Here is a 10,731-nt window from a genome sequence, read left to right on the forward strand (position 1 = left end):
GGGACTCAGCTCAAACAGTCAAATATAAAAATAACATCTGCACCCATCCTCCACGGATTTTGTAACAGGGCTTCCAACCCTTGGATCCCAGACCACATCCCCTTCACATTCTTTAGCCAGGACACACACACATATTTCTGTTACAAGGAGCAGTCTCAGATTCTCAAAGCCAAGTATTCTATTAATTTGAATTGGGACTAGTTGAGTTAAATTGATTTTTTTAATGCGTTTATCCTCTACAGAGACTTTTTTTTTTCTTCTTAAATGCTGATTTGCTGAAACTGTGCCTATCCAATACTCATTACTGAAATGCATGGAAAGCTGCCAAAAGAAGCGATGCCTTCTGGACTAAACAAGGGATTTATTACTGTGAAACCACAGCATAGGGTAAAAATCCATCACAAACTTATTGATTTAAACTGATTGTAAGTAATCACACACAATTTATATTAAGTGAAACATACTGCCATCTAATTCAGAGTAAGTGAACGGAATGTTACTGCTCTGAATTCTCTTTAAACCCAAACTCTAATTGATATCCAAATAGAAATAATTGAGACTTTCAGAAAACATGAATAAAATATTTTGTTATCTCGGTTTATTACGTATTGATAGATCATTTTTACCTATTTAAGAACAGTTAGACAGTAATTATAGTATTATATTTCATCAGAGATTTACATGTAAGCCTGAGGGCAAGTTAAATGAAATTGGACAAGTACTGTGCCTACAGCGTGGAGAAAAGGATTGGATGTGTAGGATGCAGTTTAAATAACTTTATCTTGCTCCTAATACAGAAGCCTCAAACTCTGCCTCCATTCCACCCCAAATATGATGAAATAAAGTTGTGCATTTCACTAAAACATGCTTGTCTCACCTCCAGAAGCAGCATTTTAAGATAAAAATTATCACTGTGGCATCAAATCTTCCCTCCCTCCCTTCCCATTCAGGGAATTGTCAGTCTCCTCTGGTATGTCACAGAATGGGATCCCAACCCTCAGCAATACTAGTCAGCCCTGTAGCCAATTCTATTTCTAAATAAATGTTTGAAGGTATTTGCTGTTCTTTTAAACTGTCCGTGTGTAAACACTGACAGGAATTGAAAAAGTAAAAATTCAATCTTGATCAGAATGTTCTCTGCTATACTCAGAAATTCAGCTATTAATATTTAAGGATGTTAAGAACATATTACTTTTTATTAATAAAATCAATTACTTGCAGGAGCACAGAGTGTGCCACCATTTCAGCAGCCCATTGGCTCCTTGAAGCTGCCAGAGAGCAGGAGCCCACCTCAAACCTCTCCCTGTGGAACCTCCTCTCAGGTCATTTTTAGTTACAGACTGACACACCATTTCTCAACAGGAGCATTTCTGAGCCAGATCATAACATGATCAACATCCAGGACTGACTGGGAACATTTCTGGTGCAGGTTGGGTTCAGCCACCCATTTGCAGGAAGGTGCATTTCAAGGTAACGTGATGTTAAAAAGCATAAATAAGGATTATTTATGCTTTATTTATTTATTGTTGATTTTTGTTGCTTTATTTCTGATGGCTTTCTGATACTGAAATGCTTTAAGCACTGCTCTAATCCACGTTGCACTCATGAGTTTGAATCCAGTCATGTAAAGAGCTGGTCTAAGTGAACAGTTGCCTATAACCAGCCTCATTATCACTCAATTAAGTCCATTTGCAGAGTGCATTGCAGAACTGGCCCCTCAGGAATTTCTTATGTTCCTGGAGCTTATTAAATTGCTAGATATCTTCAACAAGGCAACAGCTCTGCATCCAAACCATCATTTATTCCTATTTGCCTGGTTAGCACTAGCCACCTGTTAGCTCTTATTTTTGCACAACTGGACACTTCCATTCCTATAAAACTTTCCCCATTTTCATAATAATCTGGCTTTTAACACCAATCCCCTGACCAAACAGTGCAAAACTCTGTTTTTCAGCTGCTCTGACATGAAGTAATAGCCCACTGTCATGGACAATGTTGTACCAGAGGACATTCATGCTCCTCAGGTAATTGCCAAGCATGACTTCAGTTCTACAGAAGCTATTATGAGAAATAAAACCTAATTTGCAAGCTCTGTTTTTTAAAACAAATTTATTCACTGCACAGCAACCTGTTTAGCAAAGCCTTTTTCCTGTCCTGTGATGTGGGTGCTGCCAGGCCTGTTTCTACACAAATCATGAACACCTGCCTGACCTCTCCACCCAAAAGTAGATCCACTGGCTCCAGGTGGCAGAGATGGTCTGATGTGCTTGCTTGTCTTGCAAAGCATTTACGTCACAAAGTCAGAAGAATGGTACGTTACTGAATCACAGAATGCCTCCAGTTTTAAGGAACCCACAAGGATCAACAAGTCCAATTCCCCTCTCCTTGCAGGACTACCAAAAACTAAACCTTGTGACAAAGAGTGTCCTCCAGATGCTCCTTGAACTGTCACGCTTGGTGCCATGAGCACTGCTCTGGGGAGCCTGTTCCAGGGACCAACCACCCTCCCAGAGAAGAGCCTTGTCCTAATGTCCAACCTGAACTTCCTCTGGCAGCTTCACTCCGTTCCCTCGTGTCCTGTCCTGGTCAGAGGGAGGAGATCAGCACCTCCCCTCAAGGAAGGTGCAGCTGCCAGGAGATCCCCTCAGCCTCCTCTTGTCCAGGCTGAACAAGACAAGGCACCTCAGCCACTCCTTGTAAGTCTTGACCTAAATTAACTTACACTCCCATTCCAGGAGCCTTGCTGCTGTTTGGAGACAGAATCCCAGACTGAACACACATTTGTTTGCAGTCCCAGGGCTGGGCCTCCCAAAAACTGCTGTCAGCTACTGCACTGTTCCTTCAGAGAAGTGAGAAGAATTAGCAAGTTAGAGTAGTGATAAGTAATTCTTTTCTCTGAGGGGGAAATGCATTTCTTTATTAATAAATAGAAGTAAAACTTCAGTCAGAGATAACCTGTCACAACAGAAAGAAGTGAAAAAGGTTTATTTTCTCAAGGAATAGCTAAGGTTGAGCAGGTACTATGTCAGAAAGATTTTAGGCATCGGCAAGGTACAACCAGCAATTTTTCTGCTGTGTTTCCCCCTCCCCTCTCAGCAGTGATTCTGAAGCACATAACCAAATTCTTAGCCAATGTAATGTCAAATAGCACAAAAAACCCCACTCCCTCACAATCACATCTTCCTTTGGTATCCCTGTGACAGCATTCCCACTCCTCGTGTTTACAGCCCGTTACTTCCTGATGGTTGTCCTCTCCTTGCTTTGGATCTCAGAAAAGTGAAATGTTGATATTGAAAGAGAAATTCATCTGTGTGATGAGTAGTTATCCAGCATAGAAGCTGTCAAACCATGGAAGTGTCTTACAACTGCCATAGAATAATGAAAATATTCTTTAAAACTGTGACAACTGCAAAGTGAGACAGAAAATGAAGCTGCCTACACCTGGAGACTGCTCTCCCCTGTGTGAGCACATCAGCCTCTGCTCTGGACTGCACAGCAGGTTTCATGGAATCACAGAATCCTCTGAGTTGGAAGGGACCCACGAGGATCATCGAGTCCAACTCTTCCATGACAGGCCTGGACAGGGATTAAACCCACAACCTTGGTGTTATTATCACCGTGCTGTAACCAAGGGACAAACAGACCATTCTGCTTCCCGTTTCCCCTCTGCCAAAACAAGGCATTGTTGCAGTCCTGTTTTGGAGGAGATGGGAGATCTGCCAGGATCCCAAGGGCAAGCAGCTCCTTGCAAAGGATCAGCCTTGGTGTGGGGCAGGATGGCTGATGGAGCCTCACCATGGTCAGGGGCACCCATAGACAAGCAAAGGCAGCTCAGGCGGGAGGAAGTCTCAGCTCACTTGAGGAGAAGCTGAGGAAAACCCCTGGCCAGTGCAGAGCACAATTCCAGCCTTTCAGAGAATGTAGTCTACATAATGAATGTGGTTTTTCAGGAGTCAAAATAAAGATGGACATGAAGCTTCAAACTCTGCAGAGTCCATAGTACCTGAACCTGCACCCTGACTGTCACACAGCAAAGCACTTGCTTTACACAGAGGATCACAAAGATTCTGTTTGCCACAGTTCCTGAAAAGCTGCTCATTTCAGTGAATCAGACTTTGTCTCATTGAAAACATTTCTTGACTCTATGAAAAGCTGAAGATTTATATGCTTTAGACACTTAGGTAGAGATTTCCACAGGTCACCAGGGAACTGGGATGTTGAGCTCTTGCCAGAAGTCTGAACATTGAAGAGTGAGTACAGGCAAGCAAATATTCGAGGTATTTAACCTCCTCCAAAGGTACCAAGGCTAAGCACCCAGGTGACTAACCACCTGCAGAAACACAAGCTCCAGATTTTGGGAGGTCATTTCTGTCAGCATGGAGCAGCCATTAGGAGATGTGGGAAATCCAACACCTTTGCCTCAGCCTTCAGTGCTCCTGAAGGGGCCTGCAGGGCAGAGCATCAGTGGCTTCAGGGCTGTTAATCATTGCTGTGGTTTTATATGAAGTCCAAGTGCAAAGGTGGGGCAGGGGGGACATTTAGCAGGGCTGCTTTGAGGGCAGAGAAATATGAGATTACAGTTAAGAGTGGAAGATTGGTATTATCAAATCAATACCCTACAATAAATATAATGTGTTGATCCAATTAGCTGAGTGGAGCAAGATGAATCTGGGGGCTATTGGTGAAACAGGAAAATTGCAAGAGGCTAAAATTAAATGCACCCAAAAGAGAGGGGCAATGGAAATAATACTCTAAAACGATGAGCTTGGGTGACTCTGTGCAGTTTGAAAATTTAAGCTGAGTACAGAGGTCATCATGGAATTTTTGGAGCTTTTATTCCAGAGGCTGAACAGAGACAAGTTCTTCCACAAGTGAAAACACAACAATGTCAAAATTCTGCAGACGAAGCTTGTTAAACTGTTTGCTAAATACCTTTGCACTGTAACACATTGAAAAGAAAGAGAAGTATCACTGTAATGATGTAGCTGCTTGCAGAGCTCGTTAACTCGTCCCACAGCCCCCTGTCCTCAGTGAACTCAGCAGCCAGATTTAGCAGGAGCTGGGGAAATAACGGGGAGGAGGCAGGAGCTATGGAAATATCAGGGAGGAGGCAGCAGTCAGGCTAAGAAAAGAACTGGCAGCCGAGGAAGGACAGGTATTTCAGACAGTTCCCAACACTTAAAGAACTCAGCTCTCAGTCTGTGGGTGTGTTTGCTCAGCATCTCGACTCAGTGGCCATTCCACACAACAGCAAAGCAATAATTCCAACTAAGCACACCAGGAAAACTTCTCTCCCTGAATGTTTAAGGAGCAGCTAATGGAGACTGACTTATGCATGCATTTATTAAAATTCTCTCAGCACCGAGCAGTTCAGCTTTTAAGTTTCATGTGCAGCTTGAAAGCCAGGCAGAAGCCAAACCGTTTGGAAGAACAGCATCTCTTCAGAGGATTAGGAATTAAGTAAACTGCACATTAGAGATAAAATAGGGGAGTGCTTGTCTTTATTCTTAATAATAAACCACAAGGCATTGAGCTACACAGCATGATTAGCTCCTTTCAACTCCTCACTACTACTGCTGAGACAGCAATGTGGCAGTTTCACCGAAACATTAAAGAATACGGAGCGATTAAGTTAAAATTAAGTGAATTTAGGGCAGGCAGAAATGCTACATTGCAACCCAGAAGGGATAAGTCTTTTGTTTGGGTAAAGAGCAGCTTAAGCTCTAGTAGTGTTAGAATGGATTCCTGGAAAACAGGAGTTATTCATGGTTTGAAACGACCAGCTCTGGGGCTGGACATGTTATTCTGCATCTCTCCTCTCCTTCCTGAGTCACCTGGGTACTTGGTCTCTAAAACATCAGCCCTGCAGTGGTGCCTGCCAGGCTGGGGAAAAGGATGAATTTGGGGAACCACAGCTGAGGGCTCATCCCCTCCTCCTTCAGCAGCTCCATACAGTCCTGAACTTCATGTTTCTGTGACTGGATTCCTCATTTATAAACTGCTCTTACAAACATGACAAAAATACAAAACAACCCCAGACAACCGAAGAACAGTTAAGTCTGTGAGATACAGAGATACTAAACAACCAGGGGCCATTTGGACCATTAAACAATCAGCTCAACACATACAAGACATCAGCAAAACCCATGACTGACCAGACTCCTGGGAATGAAAACAGTCTCCACAAGATGGACAGAGGTCTGTCTTCACTGTGGACCTGCAAGTATTCAGCTCCTCTCTATGGTTTAGTGAGATACTAAATTTATCCTGCTGTACCCTGACCTTGTTTAGGATGACTGGAGTAAGAGAAGGAACAGATCAAACCTCCCAGCCCTGCTCCCTCCAAACTTCAGCTGCAGCCTATGAACCCGCACACTTTGTCCCTTACTGTCACCTTCCACCTGTGGGAGAAGCTCACCTGAAAGCTGTTGGTTTGAGTATCTACCAAATCCTACCCTAAAGTGCTTCTTCACTGCCTGAAAAAACTGGGCAATACATAAACCACTAAAAACACTTTGGCACCAAAGCCCATCCCGTTAAGGCAAAGCTGTTTCCTTGTCTTTGCACAGTCTTGGTTGGGCCATTCCAGGTTAGGGAGCCACCTTTTCCTGCCTTACAGAGCCTGGCACAGGTGACTCGGACCCAAAACTAAGCAAGTCTAAACAAGCAAACACATGCCTTAGCCCAGTGAGCAGCTGGAGCTCTGTGGTGGCCTTTAGGCACTGCCCAAACCAGGGCTGAGTGCCACGAGCACACGTTCAGTGTGCCAGGATGGGCCCTGAGGTGGCTGCCATCAAAGCACATGAGGCAGAATTAGAGCTGCTGAAAGTCTTCCAGGAAAACACTGGAAAAAGGCAATGAATCAAAATGAAAATGCCTCCTGCAATGGACTCTCTTCCGACAACAGGGGCCAGTTCCCCACGGACTCTCTTAGGCTGCAGGGATTTCACAACATCTCAGGCAGAGCAGACACATAAATCACCTGAAAGGGCTTTTGGTTTAACTCTACAGCACCAGCAGTGTTTGGAAACTTGTGTCTACCAAAGCTGGCAGAGCTTCCAGATTTGTGGATTCTGCTCCCCTCAGGGAAAATATGAGAAGGGAGCCTTTGGTCAGATTTCAAAGGAAAATATCTTCAGTCTTTGGGTTCCTCTGGACTGATACGTGTCAGCATTTTGAGAACCTGAAAGTCTGATTACTGCAAAGACCCAGTTATTGGCTTGGCTTGCTCTGGAATATGCCCTGGGATTCACAGAGAGCCTGAACTCTGCTTCCTGAAGCTGGCATGGTCCCAGGTCCCTGTCTGCCCTGTGGCAAACCACCCCAGGCTGTGGCTGTGCTGGGGCATTAGAAACCATTACTTCATCCTGGGTAAACATTTTAAAACAACACTTCCTGTTTTGTCTTTTAAAGTTATCAGGAGAGTTTCATTCTCCATCCAGAAGAATGACTTCTCTTGTTTACTGATTTCATAGATCTACAGGATGGAGATATAATACAATGGATAATATACACAGAGAAGTTTGGAATACTAAGCTCATTTTGATCTTGGGTAAACTATGTAAACCTGAGAGTCTCTTACTGAGCTGCAGAGGCAACAAGAGCTCCACAACCCCAGCCTGGTGGCTGTTTATCTTTACTAAACCAACCAAAATAGGTGATTTTGCCCCAACTCTTGCAGTTTCAGGAACTCCTGGGATTCCTCTGATGCTCAGCAGTGAGTTTATTACCTTCAGCAGGTCTTCAGTTACCTACAGGAAGATTCACAAGCATCATCAGCCTTTCCAACACTTGCTGATTCAGAAATGCACAAAAAAACCCTTTTTATTTTGCAACTGAATTTCCATTAATTTCCATTTAGACCTCCTGTTTATCTCCCAGTTAGACCATCCTCTGTCCCTTGCTCCAAAGCAGAAATATCCCCACACAAGATCCTCCCCCAGGCTAATGTTCAGGCGCTGGTTTTATACCCACCAGATATTTCAGAGGTGCTAACTCTGTATTTGCCTTCCAGATAATCCATCTGAACTTCCTGAAGTCAACCACCTGCCAAAAAAACATAAGATAATAGCAAGCCAATCTTCCTTTATAGAGCCAAAACTCTAATCTTGTATTCTAGACAAAAGAAAATCCTACTATTTTACACTTAATCATCACATTTTGTCTTTTGTCCCCCACAATATATATATTTGTGAGGGTCTTTTGCTGTCTTGATGAGTTAAGTGAGAGATTTCACTAATGGGATGCAATTTCACTGATGGGATGCATTTAAAAAGAAAATCAAAAGCAAGACTCACCAACAGGTGTGGTGTTGCAGAGCTGTCTTCTTATTTTTCAGCTGGATTCCCAGGTTCAGCAAAGTGCTGTGTTCACACATCAACATGCAGCAGGTATTTTGGAAGTCAAATTCAAGGACATTCATGGTTTAGCCTTTTGGTGACAGGCAAATTCAGTCCTGCACATTTGGGGAGAAACTTGTCAAAGGTACAGGCACAAAAACAAGGTCCAGTTTGATCCCACAGATTCCAGAATTTCGTAGAAACTCATGTAGATTATCAGTTAGTCAGAGATCCACCCACTCTATGCTAGATTTGCTGCAAATAGACTGTTCCCTGTTTCATCAAGCAGTCATGGTGCCATTCAGAGCACAGTTTGCTCAGCCAAAGCTGTGGAGACAGGGAACAGGTTCATGGAGTTCAGAATTAGCAGTGATATAAAGCTATTGCAGTCATTACAGAACAATTCTTAAAATCCAATGCCCACATTGATTGTAGTCTCTCCAAATTCAAGCCAACCCAAAGATAAAACTAAATAATCTGCCAGAATAGACTTACTGCATTGCTAATGGGTATTAGAAAATGTAACTGCAGGAACAAAAAAGGAATAAAACAAAAAGACCACGATGAAACCTCTCTTATAGAATTCCTAATAACAGATATAAAAGTTCTTTACAAGAGACAAGGCAGGAGGGAAGGGTAGGGAGAAAAGCATCACTTATCACAGTGAAAAAACAAAGGCACAGATTCTTAATATTCATCTTAAGACTACCCAGCAGGCTGGAACAGAAATCAAACCTGAAGCCTCAGTCCTTTGCTTTGAAATACAATTGTAAAACGTGCAGTCGTCTGAAGAAACATGCTACAGAACAACACACACTTAATTTACCTCCACACAACTGGAGTGAGAGCAAATTTTATGTCTAATTCTACACAGTCTGGCTTCATCCTCACATTACCAGAGCTCAGGAGTCCCCCTGTCACACCAAACCTATACGATGCTGGTGTGAGCACAATTCAAAATCCTCGAGATCCTCGTTCTCACACCCAAAGTGGAGGACACAGCCCATCCTGTGTGTCCAGCTGTCTGCTCCCACCGTCCTGCTGTCCACCCATCCCAGCCAGGCTGTGCCAGGACGGTGTCCAGGGAAAACAACTAAAGGGTTTCTCTTGCTCCCCAGCATCCTGCCTTCTTTTCAAGTTCAAAGTGAGAAATTACACAGGCTGTTGGGGAAGAGGCAACAAGGTGAATATGGGTGGCAAAAATCTGAAAAGAGAGGAGTTGTTGGGCGTTTCTTTCCCCTCTCTAAACAGGCTTTTATTTCCCTTTAATTCTTACTTTTAACCGGGTTTATGTGGAGCTGCAGGTCACCACATTGACCTTCCCTGGCATTTCTGCTGCTGTTGCCAGTCTGTCCTCCCGAAGGCTGAGGGCACCAGGGACCACGTTCCGAGGAGCTGGCGGAGAAAGCAAAGCGTTTGCTGCCTGCTTTTATGACAAGTAAATGAACACATGCGAACCCCAGTCTGTCGCACCTGCTCCTTTTCCCACTTCATTTTTCCATCACCTCAGGCGACACATGAACTTACAGACAGTACGGTTTTTTTCCCTCAGCCTTTACTTCTAACTTGCTGCGTTCCTCAAGATGTTTCTCAAGATGCCTTTATCAAAATAACTCCCGACCAGACTCTCCCCCCAGCCCCTCAGCTCTAAAATAAGAAGCGGGAGCTGCTGAGATCTGTGCAGAGCTCGAGGCGCGGCCGCCCGAGGGGCGCCGGCTGCCGCCTCTCTGCAGCCCGGCACAAGAGCTGCGGGCAGGGAGGGTCCATTTGGGGGTTAAAAACCCAAACAGCCCCCAGAAGTCGTATTTTTGGCTTTGTGAGAGCTGCTCGAGCCGCAGCCCGCCATCTCCCTCTAGCGCCCGAGCGCGCCGGCCCCGCCGCCATCTTGGCCGGGCTTTCCCTCTCCCACACTGCCCTCTGCAGCTCCACCCCGGGCCGTGCCTCCCGCTGAGGAGAGAAAACATAAAAAACCCATAATAAATATAATATAAAAAGTCCTTCCTTATGTTAGAGAGGGGGTCCTTCCAGTAAGGATGATCAGAGAAGACCCACGGCGTTCCCCGAGATGCCAACACCTTGCAGGCCCGGCCGCCTCAGCGCCAGCGCAGGGTCTTGTGCATCTTGACAAGAATCTCTTGTTTTTTTGCACTAAAACCAAAAAATTGAGGCGTCATCAGATTGCACTAAAGATGCTCAATCAGTTTGCACAAACAGGTCACCATCAGCCGTGTTTCTACCCCTTTCTGGTGCAGGACAGGTGCCCTGGAGAGCTGGGCTGGCCGGCACAGGCGCAGACACACCTGCCCGCCCCGGCTGCATTTTGCTAAAATAGATTCTTCAAAGCAATAGATTAGTACATTACTGTAGCATTCAGTGATGTATTTACTGCTGC

At 44.5% G+C, this 10,731-nt stretch overlaps 1 long non-coding RNA gene across 3 annotated transcripts; it reads right to left on the reverse strand.

Moving 5' to 3' along the window:
• Positions 1–1,167: 1,167 nt before the first annotated feature.
• Positions 1,168–10,503, reverse strand: LOC113993854. 3 transcript variants are annotated; one of them, XR_003542794.2, is made up of 5 exons: positions 9,867–10,503; positions 9,616–9,734; positions 8,298–8,455; positions 7,975–8,046; positions 1,168–7,751 (listed from the first exon to the last, which is right to left on the reverse strand). It is a non-coding gene; the product is annotated as an uncharacterized LOC113993854 (long non-coding RNA). The 3 variants fall into 3 exon arrangements; XR_003542793.2 differs by having other exon boundaries at positions 9,813–10,503; XR_003542792.2 differs by having other exon boundaries at positions 9,616–10,501.
• Positions 10,504–10,731: the final 228 nt, after the last annotated feature.

Source organism: Pipra filicauda, unplaced genomic scaffold (genome assembly GCF_003945595.2).
Source record: "Pipra filicauda isolate LSUMZ 115617 unplaced genomic scaffold, ASM394559v2 scaffold382_size682953_pilon, whole genome shotgun sequence".
Taxonomy (NCBI): Eukaryota; Metazoa; Chordata; class Aves; order Passeriformes; family Pipridae; genus Pipra; species Pipra filicauda.